Source organism: Microcebus murinus, chromosome 8, assembly GCF_040939455.1.
Source record: "Microcebus murinus isolate Inina chromosome 8, M.murinus_Inina_mat1.0, whole genome shotgun sequence".
NCBI classification, from domain to species: Eukaryota; Metazoa; Chordata; class Mammalia; order Primates; family Cheirogaleidae; genus Microcebus; species Microcebus murinus.
Window position 1 is genome coordinate 28,282,694 of NC_134111.1, and position 22,307 is coordinate 28,305,000.

The 22,307-nt window shown below is 35.3% G+C and overlaps 1 pseudogene; it reads right to left on the bottom strand.

Moving 5' to 3' along the window:
* Positions 1-11,329: 11,329 nt before the first annotated feature.
* LOC142872318 (glutamine--tRNA ligase pseudogene) overlaps positions 11,330-22,307 on the bottom strand; it is a 52,486-nt pseudogene continuing 41,508 nt past the window's right edge.

A 22,307-nucleotide genomic window follows, 5' to 3' on the forward strand; every position in this document is an offset into this window, starting at 1 on the left:
AGAACAAATTAAGAAATAAAAATATGGCATGGCTCTAGGAAGAATAAATGTGAAAATTAATTAAGAATTACAAAAAAAACCCAAGAAAAATAAATAGGAATTCATGTTGTTTACAGAATCAAAAGATATAGATAGATGTAGATATATTACTTGGAAATATGTTATAATTAATATATAACAATAAGATAAGTAATGATTTAAATTCTATTTAAGAGAGTGGGACAAGAAGATACAGCATCGATGTACTATTATATTAAAGGTAGAATAAAGTGGTAAAAATTTGCTGGGCCATTTGGGAGTACCTATCAAATTTTAACATGTATATATCTTTGACCCAATAGTTTATCTTTTATTTTTTACACAGAAGGTAAGTACACACTGGAAGTTTTATTTTCAATAGTGATTAGAAAAAAGCTGAATGTCAATCTGTAGAGCAATGCTTAAAACATTCCTCAAATAAAAAAGGAGGGGATGCAAAATGTTAAGCACCAAAAAGAAGAGTGATAGCAAATGAGCAGCCACCTCACAGAGGAGCTCATCATTTTCTGGCATGGGAACACTGCTAGTGAGGGCATTGAAAGTGTATGCAACTGGTGCATCTTTGTAAGTGACATTTGGGAAATCATGGAAAATGGGAGATGAAACAAGAGAAAATGAGTAAATGTTTTCATTTACATAAAAGAGGAGACATGGATTGTAAAATCAATAAACAGTGTAAGGTTTATTCCACAAAATTATGTCATGCATTTGAGATATGTGTTTTGTTAACATTTGGATAATATGTTACTAAGAAATATTTATTCAAACTTACTTGATTTATTTGCTTAATTCAATTGTTAGACTGGTGTACCAAAGAAATGCCATAGACATATACATTTTCATTCTAGCAAAGCATTTGGCAAAATCTCAGAGTCTTTGGGATGACCAGAGGAGGAGGAACTCTACCATCACTTAGGAAACTTCTTTGGAATTTGCATTTAGGACACACACACACACACACACACACACACACACAGAATATCACTACTAGCAGAATGGGGAGGAGACTAACAAAACATAGAAAGCAGATGTGATCTAGCACCTAGACTTTGGAGTCAACTTGAGTTCAGAAATGTCCTGTTTCAATCCAGTCTCAGAAATATGCTATCTATTTAATCTTGGATCAGTTTCGCATTGCTTAATCTACCTAACCTTCAGGATTTCTCTCATGTCATTTGAGAATTAAAATAATGCTACATTAATGTTTTTGGGAGAGTTACATAGTAGCTAAATAAAAGATGCTTAGTAAGATGACAGGCATCAAGTATTATGATAAAACAAATACAAGATGTAATTAATCATAAGAATTTAGGCACAGAATAGAGGAAAGTCAAATTGGTAGCATCAGTGGCAGTAGCAGCACAGACAGGAAGCATTTGAGTTACCAAAATATCTCATCCAGCTGTAAAGAGGAAAGAAAGCCCCTTCCTGAGGATGACAAGCACAAGCATTCTCCTATGGAGCTAAGGAATAGTGTCACCGAGACAATAATCACTATGGAGCACCTGCAGAAGCAATCCTTTTTCTAGATTTGCTTGTGTAACTTCTCAGGTTTCCATTTAACATTTTCAAGTACACTTAAAATAAATCTTAAATATCTAGGGTAAATTTAGAATCTATTTCTTTTCTCCTAAGACAGTCTAAGAGAATTATTGAATAAAAGCTCAAAAAGATGAATTGCTCCAAACTAACAAAATAAATACAAAGGGGTTAAATGTAATGCTATCACATCTTTGGGCATCTTACACAACTTCGTGTGCCTCTGTTTCTTTATCTGTAAAGTTAGGGCTATGGTGATTTAAAATAATATGATCAAGGTAAAATGATTAGTGTGCCTCTTGGCTGATAATGAACAATCACAAAAATAAGATTATCATTATCAGATGAGGAAATTAGTAAATGTCTAGTGTTTGGAACAGATAAGAATGATTCATTTTTTAAAAGAGTCTAAATGTTGTAGTACATGGCAAGTCAGTTTGATCCAAGAGGGTGAAAATAGCTCAAAAACAGATAACAGACTTTTATGTTGCCTTAAATAGAAGGCTCGTGTTTTCACAAAGAAAAATAATTGTTTTACTTTACAGAGTTAAGATAGCACCTAGAGGACTCAGCCGTGAAAGTAATATTGTAAAAAGGATTTGAACAAACTATATCAATGGTGAAGAAGCTGAAGCAATTGATGAGTTATGATTTGAAAAAGAGAAATATCTAAAGGGGGAAAGGATGTTAATCTTCAAATATCTACGTGTGATATGAGTCAAGGATCAGGATGAAGTGGCGCAAATTATAGAAATCAGATTTTGAGCAAATATATGGACATATGCTAAGAAGTAGATCTGTCTGACAAGTCAGTAGAATGTTTTAGAGATCAGGATCTTCTGATCTTTTTGTGACCAGCTTTTCATGATATTTACTTTATAGTAGATGCCAAGTGCCAATGCACAGGATGCTTGCTACCAGATTCCCATCCTGGAACGATGGCATATGTTTTCAGTCAGCCAAGGACCATCCTCACGGACTGATAGGCACCTCAGAATCCTTCAAATGGCATTTTAGAAAGCCACTGGCAATCGATTAGCATGTTGTTCCTGTCTGGATGATCTCTAAAGTCCTGTAAATTATAATACCTCATCATATTAATGTTGGAGCTACATTTTATCATCTAGAATCCAGGGCATTTCTATTCCATTACTTATATAAAAGTAAAAAGAGTAAAATTGTCAACAAATGTTGTAATGTCTCTCTCTTACAACAAATGATGTTGAGATAATCCTCAAATCTCAAAAGAATCACCAGATGGTATGTCTTCTAGACAAGTCAAATTTATAACAATGTATTTTTACATTTTGCAATACAACATAAAGCCTAATAATAAGATCTGAATTCTGCAAATACTAGACAAATCTGCAAGTATAACATTCTTCTCTCCTAGGGAACATCCTGTGAATTCATAAATATTTACATATTACAAGTTATAATTATGTAGCACCGGGGAAAAGGGAAAATGTAACTGTATATTTATATCCTACAAGAATATAAAAGAACATTCATAAATTACAAATGTGCATTGTTCTAAGAAGGGTACCTACTGAGCTTTTGTATCTTAAGGCCAATACATAAGGCAAGTTTCTACATCCCCCATCAGTGGAATAAAAATTATAATTGTAACTTTGAATGACTATTGATTGCTTATTATAGTTTCTATTAATAGTTATAAATGATTATGTATGAGTGCATCATTGTAGGTATTTGATAATGTAGACGGGAAAGTTTGTATTGCTACAGGGATAATCCGCTTTAAAAAACTGACAAGCATAATTATAGAAAATACTGCAAAGTATGCATTTGCTTTAAAACAATTGCCCAAAATAGTACAGTTAAATACTATCTTATTATTGCTTTTCATATTAGTTGGCTTGGCAGCATAAATGCTATATCATAGATTTATCTGAACACTCATAAAGGGCTGCTAAATACAAAAGGCTTTAAGTTTAAAAATCTGTGGTGCATATTTTAGTTTTGAGTTATCCCAAAGCTTTAAAAAATGGAAATGTTTTCTACACCTTTGTATTATGTTTTCCAAAGGAATTTTCATCATTTGCATGCATTTTTATTATCTATGTTCATACTCTCCTTTTCTTATTATTTTCATCACAAAATATCCCAATAGTTTAATTACTTCATGATCACATTTTTATGCATATCTCTGCAGGTACATTTATATATTAGAGTAAATTCAGCTCTTAAATAGTCTAATCTCTGAGGTTGACAGCACTTATGTAGCAGTGACCTCCAGTCATCTGATCAAATTTTGGGTTACTTACTGGCTATAATCAAATATATTCTCATCTCTTATTTGAACAAATCATACAGAAATTGAATACAATTTTTTATGAACACTAGCAATATGTTCACTTCTCTGATAATTTTGACATTAAAATTCCATCTTAATAATCCCATCCTTCAGGCTTTGAAGACTCTTAAGGTATTAAAGCAAAAATTATCCTAAGCAGTTAGATTATAATGTATTTAAAGATTAGACATTTCATGTTGAATATTAACTGCTCCACTTCCCAGGAAAAGAAAACTATGCTGATTTTCTTCTTCTATAATTTATACATTTCAAAGGCTGGCTATCCAAGTTTCAAACCATGGTTATAGAAAAATATACTTTAAATGGACTTATATGCTACTTAGAGTTTCAAAGGTATATGTAATGGAATGTTTGGATAAATCAGAAATATTTTTGATAGTTATTTAACTTTATTTCAAAATAACATAATACAGAGTTTTTAAAAATTAACTATGAGAAATGCTTTACAGATGGTTGAATAGTTAACTAAAATAGTTAACTCCTCTGTTGAAAAAAAGTGACTGTGTACCCTATTAACCCTAGGTAATAGGCAAGATATTTATTGAGTATATTCTTTATTATGTGGAATGAGAGAAATTACAGAAAAATGTGAATTAGCAGGTGAAAAAATGACCTACTGCATTGTTTCTCAGGCTTAAGTGGATAATAAGATACAATCTATTTTATTCTTCTACTTCCAGAATCCCTATCTATGATCTATTCATAAAGATGAAAGCCAGCACTATTTTGAAATAGAACTCTAAAGAATATTTTGAGCCCAGTTACACATTTCAAAAACAATAACTTAAGAAAAAATAATCAAAGCCTTTTTTTCTAAACATATGGCCATGTTTCTATAAGCTATGATCCTTCAGTATGATGAACCTTTATTTGTATACAGTTTAAAGAAAGAAGATTGCAAATTAATTTTTTTTTTTTTTTTTTTTTTTTTGAGACAGAGTCTCGCTTTGTTGTCCAGGCTAGAGTGAGTGCCGTGGCATCAGCCTAGCTCACAGCAACCTCAAACTCCTGGGCTCAAGCAATCCTTCTGCCTCAGCCTCCCGAGTAGCTGGGACTACAGGCATGAGCCACCATGCCCGGCTAATTTTTTATATATATATATCAGTTGGCCAATTAGTTTCTTTCTATTTATAGTAGAGACGGGGTCTCACTCTTGCTCAGGCTGGTTTTGAACTCCTGACCTTGAGCAATCCGCCCGCCTCGGCCTCCCAAGAGCTAGGATTACAGGCGTGAGCCACCGCGCCCGGCCTGCAAATTAATTTTAAAAAATATTTTTCCAATAGCCCGATGCTGCCTTTCTCACTCCTGGCAAAAAGGGAGTACTGTTGAGCCTTGAACAACACAAGGTTTTAACAGTAAGCATTTTTTTTTCCGATAAAGTTTATATCTCCTGCCTCTCCTACCATATTCTCCACCTCTTCTGCCTCTGCCACTACTGGGGCGGCAAGAGCAACCCCTTCTCTTCCCACTCCTCTGAGATTACTTAACGTGAAGACAACCAGGATGAAGACCTTTATTATGATCCACTTCCACTTAATGAATAGCAAATTCATTTTCTCTTTGTTACAATTTTCTTAATAATATTTTCCTCTCTTTAGCATACTTATTGTAAGATTACAATATGCAATACATATTCAAAATATGTTAATTGACTGTGTATGTTATTAATAAGGCTTCCAGTCAACAATAGGCTACAAGTAATTATGTTTTGGGGAAATCAAAAGTTAAACATAGATTTTGACTGCATGGGGTTGGTGCCCCTACCCTTGCATTATTGAAAGGTCTACTACAATAAGAATGATGACTTAAAAAATAGATAGACACATCTACACTCCTTGCACGGTATATGATGATGTCATTTTCTTATTTTGTACCTTTGTGCCCTTGGCGAAAACTTCTCCTCAGCAAGCTGTTTCTTTTTTAAGATAGAAATAATGATTCCTCGCGGTGTGTGTATGTATGCGTGTGACAATTAGATGACATGAAATAATTGTATTTTATCTCAATTTGACTTTATTAGTGTCTTGGACTGGCCTCTCCTAAAAGTAAATTCTAGATGTAGAGTCCAGGTTGGTTATTTGGGAGGTGATAGCAGGAAGCATCTGCATATGAGTGGGAAAGTGAGAACACTAGAAGAAAGAAGTGTTTTAGTTTTTTGCTACTCAGTAATAAACTCCAAAATTAGTGGATTAAACTATAGTGGCAACTATATATCAAATATATAGTGGCAACTCTATATCAAATCTTACAATTCTATGTGTTGACTGAAATCACCTTCTTGGTTTTTTAATTTATCTCACTTGGGACCTCTCGTGGCTTTGTAGTTAATAGTCTGGGGCTGGTACCTCAGTTAGCAAGACCAGCAGGATGTGGGGACATTCTCTCTCTCCCCCCTCTCTGTTTCTCACATACCTGAGGGACTTTTTACGTGTCTCTTGTCATGCTTTTTCTAGCAGTTGTACAGCCAGACTTCTTTCATGGGATTTCAAGACTTCCAAGAATGCTAAAGAGAAAATGACCAAGTCAGTGTAAGTCGTTAACTGTGGAATTGTACAATGTCACTTCTACTACGTTCTGTTGGTTAAAGCAAGACATAGGGCCAGCCCAGATTCCACATGAGAGGAGATGACTTAGTGGCGTGAACCCTGGGATGGCTGGCTCATTGGGGGCTGTTTTTGGAGAATTGCCACAAGAAGAAAGTCGATAGATTGTAGGTAAAAAAAGAGGTTTATTGTGAGTAACTATCTGGGTCCTGCTAGAAACTTCTAGGAAATGGGTAGAATTAGGTAAAAATGATCTCACTTGAGAGATGCGGAAGCTGAGGTATCTATCTGTTGACTCCTATTTGGTATGTTAAAGGGATGCTTTTGCAGGAATAAATTTATAAACTTCCTGGCAACTCAGGCCTGAGGCATGTAGGCAGAGCACACAGCCCAGGCCAGAGAAACCCCTCTCAAAGAAAGTTGCAGGAACTTACAATAAGAAGGTGACAGAAGGCACAAGAATAGAGTCCTGAGGGGATATGGGATAATTGTACAATCATATTTGTACAGCTTACAAAAATAACAAAATGAATGCAACCCTAAGGAGGGAAAAAAACTTTACCAGCACAAGTCCTGTGTTTCCTTTCTCCATTCTTATTACCCCTTAAACTTCCCCTACCCCAGCAAAGTAGCTGCTATACTAAATTTTGTGATATTTTTAAAATTTCCGAATATTATGGGGGCTACACACATTTTGGTTACATGAATTACTTTTGTACAGTTAGGTATGAATTTACCCATCCCTTCCTCCCCCTTCCACCTTCTTGATTTCTGTTGAATCTTATTATCATATATACACTTGAGTGTTTGTTTTAATCACATCCTTGCTTTTAAAAAAATTCTTCAATGAGGTTTATATATGTAAAAATTACATTGCTTAGTTTTGTCTGTTTTAGAAATGTATATAAATGGAAGAATACTGTATACATCCTTCTGCAACTTATTCATTTTATATCATTTTCACTTTCATATGTTTAAGCTCATGAAAAAACATTTATGCCACTGGAGTTCATTCCTTTTATCTGCTTTATGCTATTTCATCATAAATATATGACATTTACTTCATTTTACTGCTAAAGAATGTTTCTGCTGGATTCCCTAGAGAACAGAAAAGCATGCCTACTATAGCTTTATTGGAAGGAAGAGGTGAAAATTGGGACTGCAATCTCATGACAGAATGAGTGAGGAAAAAAGGAAAGGGAAACAGGGAAAAAGTACAAGTAAATAAAGTTGGGGCAATATTGAACAAGTCAGAACTCCAAAAGGAAAATCATATAAGATGTTTCTAGACAAGTCGAAAGTTTTCACTATACCTAAGAATTACCTGTTGGGGAATGTGATAGAAATAGCAAATAATTTATTTGCCAGCTAGTTCCCATTATATTTTCATTGCTTAAAATTTATCTTGCAAAGCACTAACTCCCTTAGCACTTCTGAGTTTGTTCCCCATCCTCTACTGGGAGTTGCTGCAAACACCAGATTGCAAACCATACAGTGGAAGTATTCATAGATCATCAGAAGTCATGATAGAGCCCAGAACCTCCATGGATTCTTTCAGGGTGAACTTTGACACTAGAGATTTTATATTAATTACTAAATCAATGCTTGCAGCAGGTTGTTAATAGATAATTTTTATAAAGTTAAGGAATTATTTTCTATATATTTGTAATTTGCTAAAATCTTATTATGAATATTCAATATTATTGAAGAGTTTTAATCATCTATTGGCATATCACATGGTTTTTCTTATTTCGTTTGTTAATATGATGAATTACATCATGCTATTTTTAGCTATTGAACCAACCCTGCACTTCTGAGGAAAAACTAATTTAGCTATGATATTTCAACATTTTCATGAATAATTAGATTTGGATTGTTAATATTTTAAGATTATTGCTTCTATTTTCATGAGTGAGTTTAGTTTGCAGCTTCTTATTATAGTGTTCTTACCTTATTTGGTATCAAATTATGTTAGCCTCATAAAAATGAGTTGATTCTTTTTTTTTGTATTGCTAAAATATTGGGTAGAACTCACACCTACATTTATCTAAACCTCAGTGTTTACTTGTGAGAAAGGTCTCTAACTGCTCATTTAATTGATTTAATAGATTTGAGACTGCTTAGGTTTGTATTACTCCTTAACACAACTTTGGAAAATTGTATTCTTATAAATTATTTAATATTGTATTTCAACTTTATTGTGTAAACCTGATATTATTAAATTTATCTTTGTATCTACTGTAATTATAAAACCTCTTTAGGGTTAATATTGTCTTGTTTTCCTTTCTATTTTTTCTTTATTAATATTCCAAAGTCTGATTTTATTTAATTCCTTTGTAAGAACTATTTTTTCCTATTTGTTATTTTTTAATTTTTGTTTTCCTTTTGATTAACTTCTGATTTTATTTTTATTACTTTCTTCTACTTTTTTGGGCCTTATTTTGCTTTTCATTAAAAAATTTCTAAAGAAATATATCTTATTCATCTTTTCTGAATATTTCATTTTTTCTAATCTAGGCTTTTAAGACAATAAATTTTGTTTTAGCATCTGTGTTAGCTGTATCCCACAAATTTTAATAATAGTATTCTTTTAATTGTTACATCAAATTAATTTCTTATGTATGTAATTATTCTTATTAGAATCATGTTTTTCAGGACTGTTTTACTTTTCCTAACATATGTTTTCTTATGTTATTTTTAAAATTTCTCTTTTAGTGTCATTGTCATCAAATAATGTGTTCTGATGTCAATCATTTTAAATGTGCAGGGGAAACATGTTTACTTTTTGTAAATATTTTATATGAATAAAAATAATATGTATCATCCAATGGTTGAGAATACTGTTCTATGAGTGCCTATTTTTTGATGCTTTTCTTGTACTGTTGAACTTTTCTGTATTCTTACTCATTTTTAATCAGTTTGTTCAAGCAATTATTGAGGGACTATGCTAACATCTATTCTGTGGCAGAGGATTTAATTCCATCTTATATCAATTTTTGCTTTATATGTTTAAAATATATTATTATATGTGTACAATTTAGAATTATTATAGCATCTAATAAATTGAATATTTTTTCATTATGTAAGTTTCCTCTTAATTTTTAATAGTGGTTTTTATCATAATTAAATTTTGTCTAATGTTAATATAACTTCCTTATTTTCTTAGTCATTGCCTGGTATCTTCATCAATCTCATTCTGTATTCTTAAGTTTTAGTTGTGTCAAGCTTTCCTTTTGTAACTGAAAATTTATTTCATTTACATTATTTTTGATTACTGATATATTTGGATTATATCACATCAAATTACTGTGTATTTTCTATTTGCTTTGTTTTTGTGCTTCTTTTTGCCCTAGTCCCCCTTTTTGTCTTTTTTGGACTGATTCACTTTTGTTTTTTCTCATTCAAATTTTCCTTTACTTTTTAGAAGTGGCATAGTCTTTTAGTTATTAGTTATTGTATAGGCATGCATGCTTAACTCAGTTTAAAATTAATATGTGTATACAGTGGTCCCTCTTATTTTCAGGGGATACATTCCAGGACCCCAGCAGATGCCCAAAACCTTAGTTAGTGCCAAACCAATAAAACACTGTCTTTCCTGTATTTGCATACCTATGATAAAGTGTAATTTATAAGTTAGGCAAAGTAAGAGGTTAACAATACCTAATAATGAAATAGAACAATTACAACTATATAGTCTTCACAATTTCACAGGTAAGAAGATTTGTTCTTACTGTAGACGTTAGAAACCTCAGCATAGGATTTTTTTTTCTTATTAAATTTAAATCTTTTACTTTTTCACTTAAAGGACACACTTTATGGGTTTTCTTTGGCATATCCAAATTGCCAGCATCACTACTTGTGCTTTGGGAGCATTCCTAAGTGACTAAAAGGCGAGTAGTATAGACAGCTTGGATATACTGGACAAATGGAGAATTCTCATCCAGGGAGTGACACAGTGGAACAGCAGGAAATTCTATCTTGCCACTCAGAATGGTGTGCAATTTAAAATTTAAGAAATATTTCTTTCTGGAAATTTCCATTTAGTATTTTAGGACCACAATTAACGATGGGTTAACTGAAACCATGGAAAGTGAAATTGTGGAAAAGAAAGGACTATTGTATTTGTATTAGTGTTATTTAGAGAAAAAGAAACACTCAGATGTATATGTATAATTTATCTGTATCCTTGTTTTACCCTAAGATCACATATTATTATTGTTTGAAGTAGTTAAAGTTTATTTAAGTTTACTGAGACATTTACCAATAGCTATTCATTTCTTCTTAGTTCATCTGGGATCATTTTTTTCTTCTGCCTATTATCTCCTTTTTGTAATTTAGTGAAATTCTTTTGGTGGTCAACTCTTTTGTTTTATGTTTTGTATATTCACAAGTATATAAAAGCTGTTTTTTCTGGGTTTGCAGTTGGAGCTGGCAAGTTTTCTTTTTGTTTTATGCAGTTTTGTTTCTTCTCCCAGCATAATAAAATAAGTCAGCCATCAATCTAATTGCAATTTTGTTGTAAGTAATCTCTAACTTCTCTTCAGTTGCCTTTTAAGTCATATTAGCATTAGTAATAGTGTTACCAGCTCTGTGAACCCCTATGTGTTTTTTATAATCCTCTCCCTTAACTACTTGACCCTTTGAGTTGTTTCCCAGAAATGATGGACTTGAACTTCTAGTCTCAAGTGATCCTTTAGCCTTGGCCTCCCAAAGTGCTAGGATTATAGGTGTGAGCCACCGTATCAAACCTGAAATAATGGAAATTCTATAAGACAAAGGAGTTGAGATTATTTTCCCTCCCAGGGCAATTTAGACGTTCTTTATTGACATGGAATTTGGGGAGGTGAGGGTACCTCCACCTCTAGGAGGATGAGGTAGGTCCACAGTGCTTCACATCTTTCCTGGTTCTTCCTTCAGTGTGACAGTTCGGTTGAAGACAAGCTGTTCCTGACAGCTGTCCGGATCCACGGAGAAGTACCCAAGACAATCAAACTGGAACTTGTCAAAGGATTGCGACAGAGCCACAGAACGGTCCACTAACACTACCTCCACCACCTGTAGTGATGCCGGGTTCAGGACACTTAAGAATCCACCAGGTTCTTCAAAGATCCACCAGGATCTTCAGGGTTCTTGTGCTGGAATAGTCACTCACAGAGGCGAATTTCACATGTCAGAGGCTGTGACACCCAGTGAATAAAGGCCTTGGACTTCTTTCCAGCATCTACTGGTCGACAGGTCACCTCCAGACTCTCTACACAGCCACTGGAGCCTTGACAACATGCTGCAGCTCAATGACGTAGCCTGTAAGCCTCAGGCCCACAGGCTGGCCCCAAGCCATGCACTTAAAGACTGGCTCTGGCTCCTCCTTGACATCGGTCCTCTCAATGAAGACAATAGGTGCAAAGGGAACCTGATGAGAGCCCTTGGTCTCATCAGCTGGGAAGGCCCCACAGCAGACTTCCTGCTGTCAAAATTTACCATCCCCCACAACCTGCCCAAATGCATGTAGCCCCTTGTGAGAAACACCATGACCTGGCCCGAGCCCCCACCTTTCAAAGCCCATGCTGTCCCTTAGTCAAGGGGATAGAGTTGAGGCAGCTTCTCTCATTCTCCCAACAAGACATCTGTCTTATTTAAAATTCCTTTCTTCCTTGACAGTCCTCTTTGTCTCAATAATTGGATCTTTGTGGAATGAGCATCTGGATCTAGACAGAAGCCTCCTTGTGGTTTTCACAGCAGTATTTTAAGAATCCTGTCAATTTATTTGATGGTCACTATCTAAGTGTGGATTTCTTTCATTTATCTTGCTTGGGTTCTCTTTGGATTTCTGAATATGTGAATTTATTTATCTTACAGTCTCTAAGTAATTATCAAACATTTCTTTAGCTATTGCCTCTTCCCCCATATTATAACTTCTTTTTGGAATTCTGGTTATACCAATGTTAAACCCTTTTCATTCATCTCTTTCTTTCTCTCTCTCTCCCTCCCCCTCTGCTACATTCCAGATAATTTTTACACTATCAATTTTTTCATTAGATCTAACCTGTCCCTTGAGTTGTTTATATTAATTACATTTTTCTTTGTAAATAACTATTTTTGCTGTTTTGATTTATGTTTGTATCTTGTGCAAATTTTTAAACTTGTCTTTTATTTCCTTGGACAATATATATAACTATTTTATGTTCTATATCTGATAATTATAGTTTTTACAAGTAACTTTCAATTGTCTGTTTTTGTTGCTGGTTTTCATTGACAGTGCCCTGTGTGTGTATGTACATGTGTATTGTTTTATAATCATTATTGACTTTTATATTCTCTTTGAAATATTGTGTTATGAAAAGTTTGTCACCTGGCTTAAAATTGAGTTTCTTCACTATAATGAACTTTTTCATAATGCCATTCCCTTGGGAGTCACCATTGTCACAGACCATTTTAAATTAATAATTTACAGGAGAATTTTCCGGCTGTAAATCATAAATTCAGAAAACAACCTGCATGAGGACCAGTTTAAGATTATGAGTTCTGAGGAAAGAGTATTCCCACAAGCCAATGCCAAGTTTTAGACATGCAACTTTTCCTGCTTGACTTTTTCTTTGAGGTTCAATTATTTATCATTCACCCTTCTTCACAAAGTGTAACACTTTGTGTCACAGATTTATTTAGGGACACTCTATTACTCTTTTTCTCAGGTGGCCCCTAGAGTTTATAACCCATTCTCTGTTGCATGAGCAATCATCAGAATGGAAACATCAGATCTCTAGGCTTTATGAGAACCCCTCAGGATGAAATCTAACTTTGGTATTTATGTATCATCCAAGATTCCTACATTCATTTCGTATTTTAGTTTTGTAGATTTCTTTCTTTTGGGTCAGTTCACAGAGGTATTTAAAAATCAAATTTATATTCATTACACAAATGTGTGGCTGTTTAAATGTGGGCTAGAGTTTACCCACCCAGGTCAAGTAAGAAAATCTGGAACAGCATCGGTGATTATTTTTTTTTAATGGAAAGAATTTAACATAGGAATTGGTTAAACAGACTGTGGAGTACAGACAGAAAATATAGGAACACTGAGGTAACCTGGAGATGATAACTTCATAAAACAGCTTCCACACCTATGCCTGGGGGAAAAAAGGAAGATGGTGAAATTATTAGAACTTAGAAGTTTAAAGGAGTGACCTCATAAACCTAAGATTCATGTCTCTGAGGAAGAAAGACTGCCTGACTGAATCTCAGGAGCACTGAAGAAGGACCCCCAAGGATACAGAATTCCTAAAATGACCCCTAAGGTGCTATAGGAGAGGATACTGCATAGTATAGCTTGTTCTGGTTCATTAGGAGCCCAAGGGAGTCTCTCCACAGAACTGGAAACCATATTTTTTTTTTTTTTTGGAAACCATATTTTTGAGAAGGGTCTGCCAGCCAGTTAGTGCCAGTGTTTTCAAAGATGGGTAATAAACTGGGACTGGGAATGTGGAAAGAAAAGTCTAGGAATCCACAACAAACTATCCATCCAATATAAAGAACACTGGCTGCATCACATTAAAAAAGGAACAGGAAGCCAAATAGAAAAAAAAAAAAAAAATCCCTTCTCTCTTGTCCAGGCTTCCAACCACTCTTCAGTACCTCTTATTTAGAAAACCTGACAAAAGCCAGTTAGGTTTGCAAAACGTGTTTGTGGAATCCTCGTCTCAACCCTACTATTGATTTGAAGCTGGAAAATAACAACTGAATAACCAGCACAAAAACATTTTCTGTTACTGGAAAGGACATTTGTTGGTTAAATTTCCATGGTCATTATTCTCTAAGGATTTGGTCAAATAGACTAATTAGATGAGTTTAATAGGAAAACAACAAAGTGAAAAATAATTGTACATCAGTGAAATAATTTGGCTAAATAGACATGTAATTCATATAATTCCTAAAAATTGTATCTTGTAGTTCTTCATACCATGGTTTCTCACTACTACACTATGCTTTTCTGGCATCATTAGCCAGCAGAAAAATATGGGCAGCAATGGAGGCTTCAGCTTTGCACTACTGAGAGTCAGAAACACACAAGCTTACTTCATTCTCCCAAGGCGGTGGACAATGGGAAGCAACCTACCTTCACAGATAAAAGGTTGGAGAACAGCATTCAGTGAGATCTTGGGGACATCACAATCTCCTATTAGCTTGGCTGATGTGTCTTGTTTATCATTCAGGAACACATACTTTCCAGGGGACATTTGAACAATGTCTAACACATTTACCGTGTTTCCCTGAAAATAAGACCTACTTATAATATAAGCCCTAGCAGGATTTCTAAGCATTTGCGCAGTATAAGCCCTACCTGGAAAATAAGACCCAGCGATGGGCGTGGCTACACAGCCTATCTGCACAACCCATGCATTTCGTCGCAGAGCGGTAAAGAAGAGCAGCCCTTTTCATCTGCCCCATAAGAGCTCTATTGCTCGACATGAGAGATTGGGGCCAATGGTTCTAAAAGAGATAGAGTTGCAAGAAAATCAGGATGGAATTCGGGGTTTGAAGAGTTACAATGATGTTCCAGAAGAAGACGACTTAACCCTTTGCACTTGGATGTCGAGTGTGGATAATGTCGAGTGGATGATGAGAAAAAAGCAAGCGAGTGCAAAAGGTTAACTATATTTGAATAAATGTAGATTGTTGTACCGTACTTAAAAAAAATAACACATTCCCTGGAAATAAGCCCTAGAGTGTCTACTTGAGGAAAAATAAATATAAGACTCTGTCTTATTTGGGGGGAAACATGGTACTTTTCCTCCATTCTTGGCAAATATGTGTACCCTATCACAAAAGAACTTTAGTATTGTATCACTTCACATCTTTTCTTTGTTGAATAATAAGCCTTTAATGATAATATAGAAAAGGGAAAAATATTTTTCTTTTATTTGGAGCTACATTTTTAATTGTGTTCAAAGTTGGTATATCAACAACACCATTCCTTTTGATTTTCAGTAAACCTCAAAGCCAAACATTTTCTGTAGTGAACAAAATGCTGCTTGATATTAGTAAGAATCCATCTCCTTCAGGATAGGAGCTGTGTTCTGTGTCATTCTGTGCATACCTCAGCACTTGGACACTCTGAGTCCAGGTGTAGCTTTATGTATCTACCAGGAATAGTCATAAAGATTTATGAACAAATTGAAATTTATGGAAACCAGTATGTGTTTTAGATGCTTACCAGTTAAGAGTTTTATGCAATTGTAAATATATATATATATACACACACACATACTATATATATGAAGCAAAACGTTTATATTTTAAATCATTAGTACCAATGTAAAATTTTGGAGTTTTATTTAAGTTTAATGTAGTACCAAAAAAACCTATTTATTATAAATATAAAATCAGTTGGTTCACCTATATTCACAGTGGAACTATTTAAAAGAAGTTTTGCTAAACAGAATGTGGCATTAAATATGCATTTATTTGGAGTAAAAAACAATTCAGCTTTAATACATAATTAAAACTTCAGAAATTAATTCTGTCAATATTTTTGGAGCTACAATATATTGAAATTAATTAAAGATGATTAAAATGCATTGTTTTAATGTTTATTTTCCTTTACATACATACCTTAGGCAAGTCTACAATTCTTGCTATGATTTTAACCAATAAGTTTCAACATAATTTTAGGCCAATATTTAAAACAATGAAAGTATTGTGTTGTATACAATTTGTATTCTATTCCTATGAGCTGTGAGTGGATCTGGGCCACATCAAATCATAACTAGGGAATTATTATCAAATATAATATTTAAAATTTATAGTTTATTATTTATTAGTAAACTACAACAAATAGTTTTCAACTAATTTTATTGTGATTTTTTATAATCTTCAGAAGTTAAAATTCCATTTTTTAAGCCTAGGAATGAGAATTTTGTTATTAGTATAGATTTTTATTTTGACCTCTATAAAAGTCAAATATAATAAGTCAATTTGATTTATTTTAATGTTACTGCATTTGCCTGAGAACATTTCTTCATTCAGAGACTACTTTACGAATAGTTGCTTTGTAATTCCATCCAATCCTTGGGCACAAAGTATCATCTACTGGAATTTCTTTCCTTTTTCCTCTTTTTCTTTCTTTTTCTTTCTTTGCTTGCCTGCCTTCCTTCCTTCCTTCATTTCTTTCTTTCTTCCTTCCTTTTTTTTTTTCCTTTTTAATTCTTTCTGATAGTTTCATTGTTCTACTATGAGATACTTTTTTTTTCTATTTTATTGTTTAGATTTCACTTGTTTAATTGTTTGGAAACTGGTGGATTTGTTCAGAATGGAGAGTCTTCTATTGATTATTCATCACTTAATACCAATCACTTCACTAGTTTTGTCTCTGTCTTGGGAAAACAGTCTTTTTCATTTTAGATTATGAGAACATTGGGATGTGGGCTAGAATGGATGATTAGAGTAGATTCCCTATTTATTCATCTCACCCCAAATGATAAATGCCTATTATAGGAACCAGTGGTGCATAATGTTTGGTTAACATTAGCAAGGGTTTGCAACAAAAGTAGAATATAGCCGGTCCTGGTGGCTCATGCATGTAATCCTCAAAATTCCAGAGACTGAGGTAGGAGGATTACTTGAGGCCAGAAGTTAGAGACCAGCTTGGGCAACACAGGAAAAAAAAAAAAAATTAAAGTAGAATGTATCTCTCCTGTGGCAGTAGGAGACATTTTTCACTGGTTTTCTCTACCCTCCTGTTGTTCAGATAATACAGGAGCTATGCTTGCAGGTGGATGTAATTAAACACCAAAATGATATTTTCAAAAGATTTCCTGGGTCACTCTCCCAGGGCAGAAGTTAGCAAACTTTATAGGTTTGTGCTTTAGGCACATGAACTTTTCAAGGGAATGTCTGTGCTGTCTAACACTGCAGTCCCCAGTACCTGCTCCACCCACGTGCCCCCACCAGGCTGCAGCACAGACCGGTCATGGTCCCTGGCCTGTAATGAACCAGGCTGCACAGCAGGAAGTGAGCAAAGTGGCCAGGGAGGAGGCTTCCTCTGTGTTTACAGCAACTCCCTATTGCTGGCATCACTGTCTGAGCTCCACTTCCTATCAGATCAGTGGTGGGATTAAATTCTCATAGGAGCACAAATCCTACCATAAACTGTGCATGCGAAGGATCTAGTCCGTGTGCTTCTTACGAGAATCCAATGCCTTACCATCTGAGGTGGAGCTGAGGCGGTGATGCTAGTGCTGGGGAGCAGCTGCAAATACAGATTATCATTAGCAGAGAGGCTTGACTACACAGAGACCATAATAATCAATTGCTTGCAGACTCATATCAAAACCCTATCAGAGAGTGCCAAGTGACAATTAAGCTGTATCTAGTGGCAGGCTTTATAGTGGCAAGTTAGTTGATGTACTTCAGTTGTACAGCTGCATCTGGTGGCAGGCTTTAATTCAGAATTCAGCACTTATTTAAGCCCAAGCATGGCCTGCCCATATTTTATTTACCACTTCCATCTATGCCTCTTTCCTTGCACTGCACACTTGTCATTTATCACCCCAAATGATAAATGCCTTTTATAGGAACCAGTGGTGCATAATGTTTGGTTAACATTAGCAAGGGTTTGTAACAAAAGTAGAATATAGCCAGGCCTGGTGGCTCATGCATGTAATCCCAACAATTCCAGAGACTGAGGTAGGAGGATTACTTGGGGCCAGGAATTGGAGACCAGCTTGTGCAACATAGCAAAAAAAAAAAAAAAAAAAAAAAAAAAAATTAAAGTAGAATATACCTCTCCTGTGACAGAGATAAACTACCAAAACTAGTCACAGTTTCGGTAAGGCCACAAGCTAACCCTAGCAAAAATGAGTAAAAAACAAACGTCACTGGAGAGCTTCTTTGAAAAGGGGGAAAGACCCAATGATGAGGCTTCAGGAGGCTCTAAGACTGCCAACAAAATTAAAGCTGCATTTAAAAGAAAATGCCAACACTCCTAATTACATTACAGGTTCATTGCAACAGGTGATTTACATTCTCCAAGCCTGCTTTGTATAACATGTGGTGACCGGCTATCCAGTGAAGCCATGAAACCTTCAAAACTGCTTAGGGAGACCAAGCACCCTACATTAAAAGACAAGTCTTCAGAGTTTTTCAAAAGAAAAAAAATAAAACATGATCACAAAGAACAGAAGCAATTATTGAAAGCCACCACTTCAACAAATGTGTCTGCATCGAGAGCATCATTCTTAGCGGCTAACCGCATTGCTAAAGCTAAGAAGCCCTTTACTATTGGTGAAGAGTTGATCCTGCCTGCTGCTAAGGGCATATGCCATGAACTTTTAGGAGAGGCTGCAGTGCAAAAGGTGGCATGTGTTCCTCTCTCGGCTGGCACCATAACTAGATGAATTGATGAAATAGCAGAGGATATTGAGGCATAATCGTTAGAGAGGATTAATTTCTCACCATAGTAGGCAACTCAGGTTGAGAAGTCCACCGAGTTGACAAGACAACAATGCTTGTTTTTGTGGGGTTTATTTTTCAGGAGTATGTGCACAAGGACATGTTATATGCAATGTTGTTGCATTGCATATAACATGCAACCATGTTATATGCATTGCATATAACAGCCAACCAACATGACAGCTGCAGAATTATTCAAGTCTTTGAATGATTACAAATATCAGGGAAACTGAATTGATCATTTTGTGTCAGTACATGCATGGATGGAGTGGCTGCCATGACTGGATGGCTTTTTGGTTTTACTACTCGGGTCAAGGTCACTTCTGAATGTAAGCCTATGCACTGTGTCATCCATAGAGAAATGCTGGCTAGCAAAAAAATGTCACCTAAAGTAAACGACGTTTTGCAGGATGTGATTAAAATTATCAACCACATTAAAGTACATGCCCTTAACTCACGTCTGTTTGCACAGCTCTAGTGAGAAGATGGACGCAGAGCACACACGTCTTCTCTTACACACCGGAGTGAGATGGCTTTCTAAAGGTAGATGACTGGCCAGTTTTTGAGTTATGAGGGCCACTCCAGGAATTTCTTTTAGAAAAACAGTCACCATTGGCAGCACATTTCAGTGACACAGAATGGGTTGCAAAACTTACTTAGGCGACATATTCAACCTGCTCAACGAACTCAATGTGTCACTTCAGGGGAGAACAATAACTTTGTTCAAGTTGGCAGATAAAATGGCTGCATTCAAAACAAAACTGAAATTATGGGGGGGTGATGAGGGAACATTGGGATTTTTTGGCATGTTTCAAACATTAGCAGAGATTTTGAAAGAGACTGAGCCAAGGCCTTCTTTCTACCAGCTGGTGCATGATCACCTATCTCAGCTTTCAAAAGAGTTTGAGTATTACTTCCCAACCACAAAAGATCCCCGAACAGGGAAGGAATGGATTCATGACCCATTTGTGAATAAACCAATTGGATTGACTCACTTTGTCCATGCTAGAAGAGGATCAACTTCTTGAGATTACAAACAACGGTGGCCTGAAAAGTATGTTTGAGACAACTTCAAATCTCCATATGTTATGGATTAAAGTAAAGGCAGAATATCCTGAGATTGTCACAAAAGCACTGACAAGCCTGCTTCCGTTTCTCCAACATCCTATCTTTGTGAAGCAGTGTTTTGTGCAGTGACAGCAAACAAGATGAGATCATGGAGTGGACTGGACATACATAAGCAACACATTTCGGGTGTCACTGTCTCCCATCACCCCCAGATGAATCTAGTTGCAGGAAAACAAGCTCAGGACTCCCACTTATTCTGCATTATGGCAAGTTGTATAATTATTTCATTATATATTATAATGTAATAATAATAGAAATAAAATGCACAATAAATGTAATGCCCTTGAATTATCCCAAAACTATCTTGCCCCTCTCCCCTGTCTATGGATAAATTGTCTTCCATGAAACCAGTTCCTCGTGCCAAAAAGTTGGCCACCACTACTCTAACACACTCATCTTCCCTCTATTATTGGCAAATGTGTGCCCTCTAACACAAAAAAAACTCCACTTTTTCTTTGAATTAAGCATTTTCTTTGTTAAATAATGATTTTGTGTTTATTATATAGATAAAAGAAAAAAATATGACAATTTTCCCAGGAATTCCGTTTTGTGCACTCATGTGTGCTATTTCCACTTAATTTAAACCCCCCAGCCATCTTGAATGAAATTATTTTCAAACCCATGGCCATAATTAAAATTTGTGGTGTGTATACGATTTTTACATTTTAAAATTTGCATGGTGCCAATATTTTCTAGGGTTGTCTGCTTTTCTAGCAGAAGAAACAATTACAGCCATGTGCCCATTTAATACATTCTTCCTTGGTTATAACTTACGATTCTCCCCCTCTACATTATTAATGTGTATCTGATTTTAAACACACAAACACACAAAGTGTATGTGTATTGTGGTGTTCCTTTCACCCTTCCCCACCATTTGTCCACACTGTGACACTTTAGGAATAACAGCACATTTCAGTGTCGAGATATATGTCTTTTTAAGATCCTTAATAGATTCTAACTGCCCAATAACACTGAAATAACAGTGGTCATAACGCAATTTTTTCCTCTTGGAGTGCCAGCACAAAGGAACATTACTCATAAGCTAGTATAGAAGTTATTGCTACCTTGTGTTAGAATGTACTGTGCATGCACATGCCTCCCTTTCTGAATATATTCTGAATGCTTGGTTAAAAAACAATTCTTAGCCTGATTCCAGAAGAAAGCTTCTCTCTCTTTCTCTCTTTCTTTTTTCTCGGGACACTCTTCCCTATAACCCTACAACCCTATAATTGTTGATTCACAGCAATAATAGTTCTCCTAAAAAGGGTCTGTGCATGAACATTGTCACACATTTGTAAAAGCTTTCCTCTTTAGCTGCAGACTTAGGGAAATCAGAAAAGAAAATAAAAGTGTACAGTCTGTGGCCAGTCAACGTCTATTTGTATCCTTACATCTTTTAGACTTTAAGCTCCTTGAAGCAGGTACAATGACTTTTGCATCTTTTCCTTTCTAGCGTGGCCTTGGGATGCTCAAGTAGCATTTTTTGAAGGAATAACTACATGAATGTCATATAATCAGAGTTTATTTAACATACAGTGACTCAAAATAGACAAGGAATATAAGCATATTTAACTACACCTATATTACATTAAGAAAGCTGTTAATTCTTAATAGAAGCAAACGTCAGTGTAGCAAAAATAATCTCATTCCTTCCTGTTTTCACATCAGAAAGCGAAGAACCTTCATGGGCTGGAGGTGGAGGCATGTTTCTCTGCAGCCCGTGAGCAGATGGATGTAGGCACGTCCGTTTTGAAGCCTCCCTGAGTCCTGACTCCCCTCTTCTCCAGAGACTCTCAGCTCTGACAAGTGACCTCTTTACCTTGTATTGGACATATTGATCCAGAAACTACTCACAAAACCTGCCCTGATTTTCTGCTTTCCAAACCACACAGGGCTCTGGAGTTGACCTCTCGTCTTTCCAGTGCGGTAGAATGTTACCCTCCCCTCTGGCATGTGATGGATATGCCCTGACCCCATGATATTTGATGTTTAGAATCAAATTTTCTCACTATGCACAACATTAAACTAACAACAGTTTTCTCTCTTAAAGAGCCAAATCTCTGTTCTGGAAATACACATAGAGATTCTAATAATTATGGGTTATAAAAGTCTGAAACAATTAGGAATACTTCAGTAAATGGAAAATGGAGGTAATTCTGTAGCAGCATTTCAATAACCGAGTTTATTTAATGGGCAAAGAGAGAGAGTGTCATATCCAGAAGGAAATTTATGGAGTTGGAGTATTAAATTAAGCATCTGAAGTTTTATTAGCAAACTTTTTA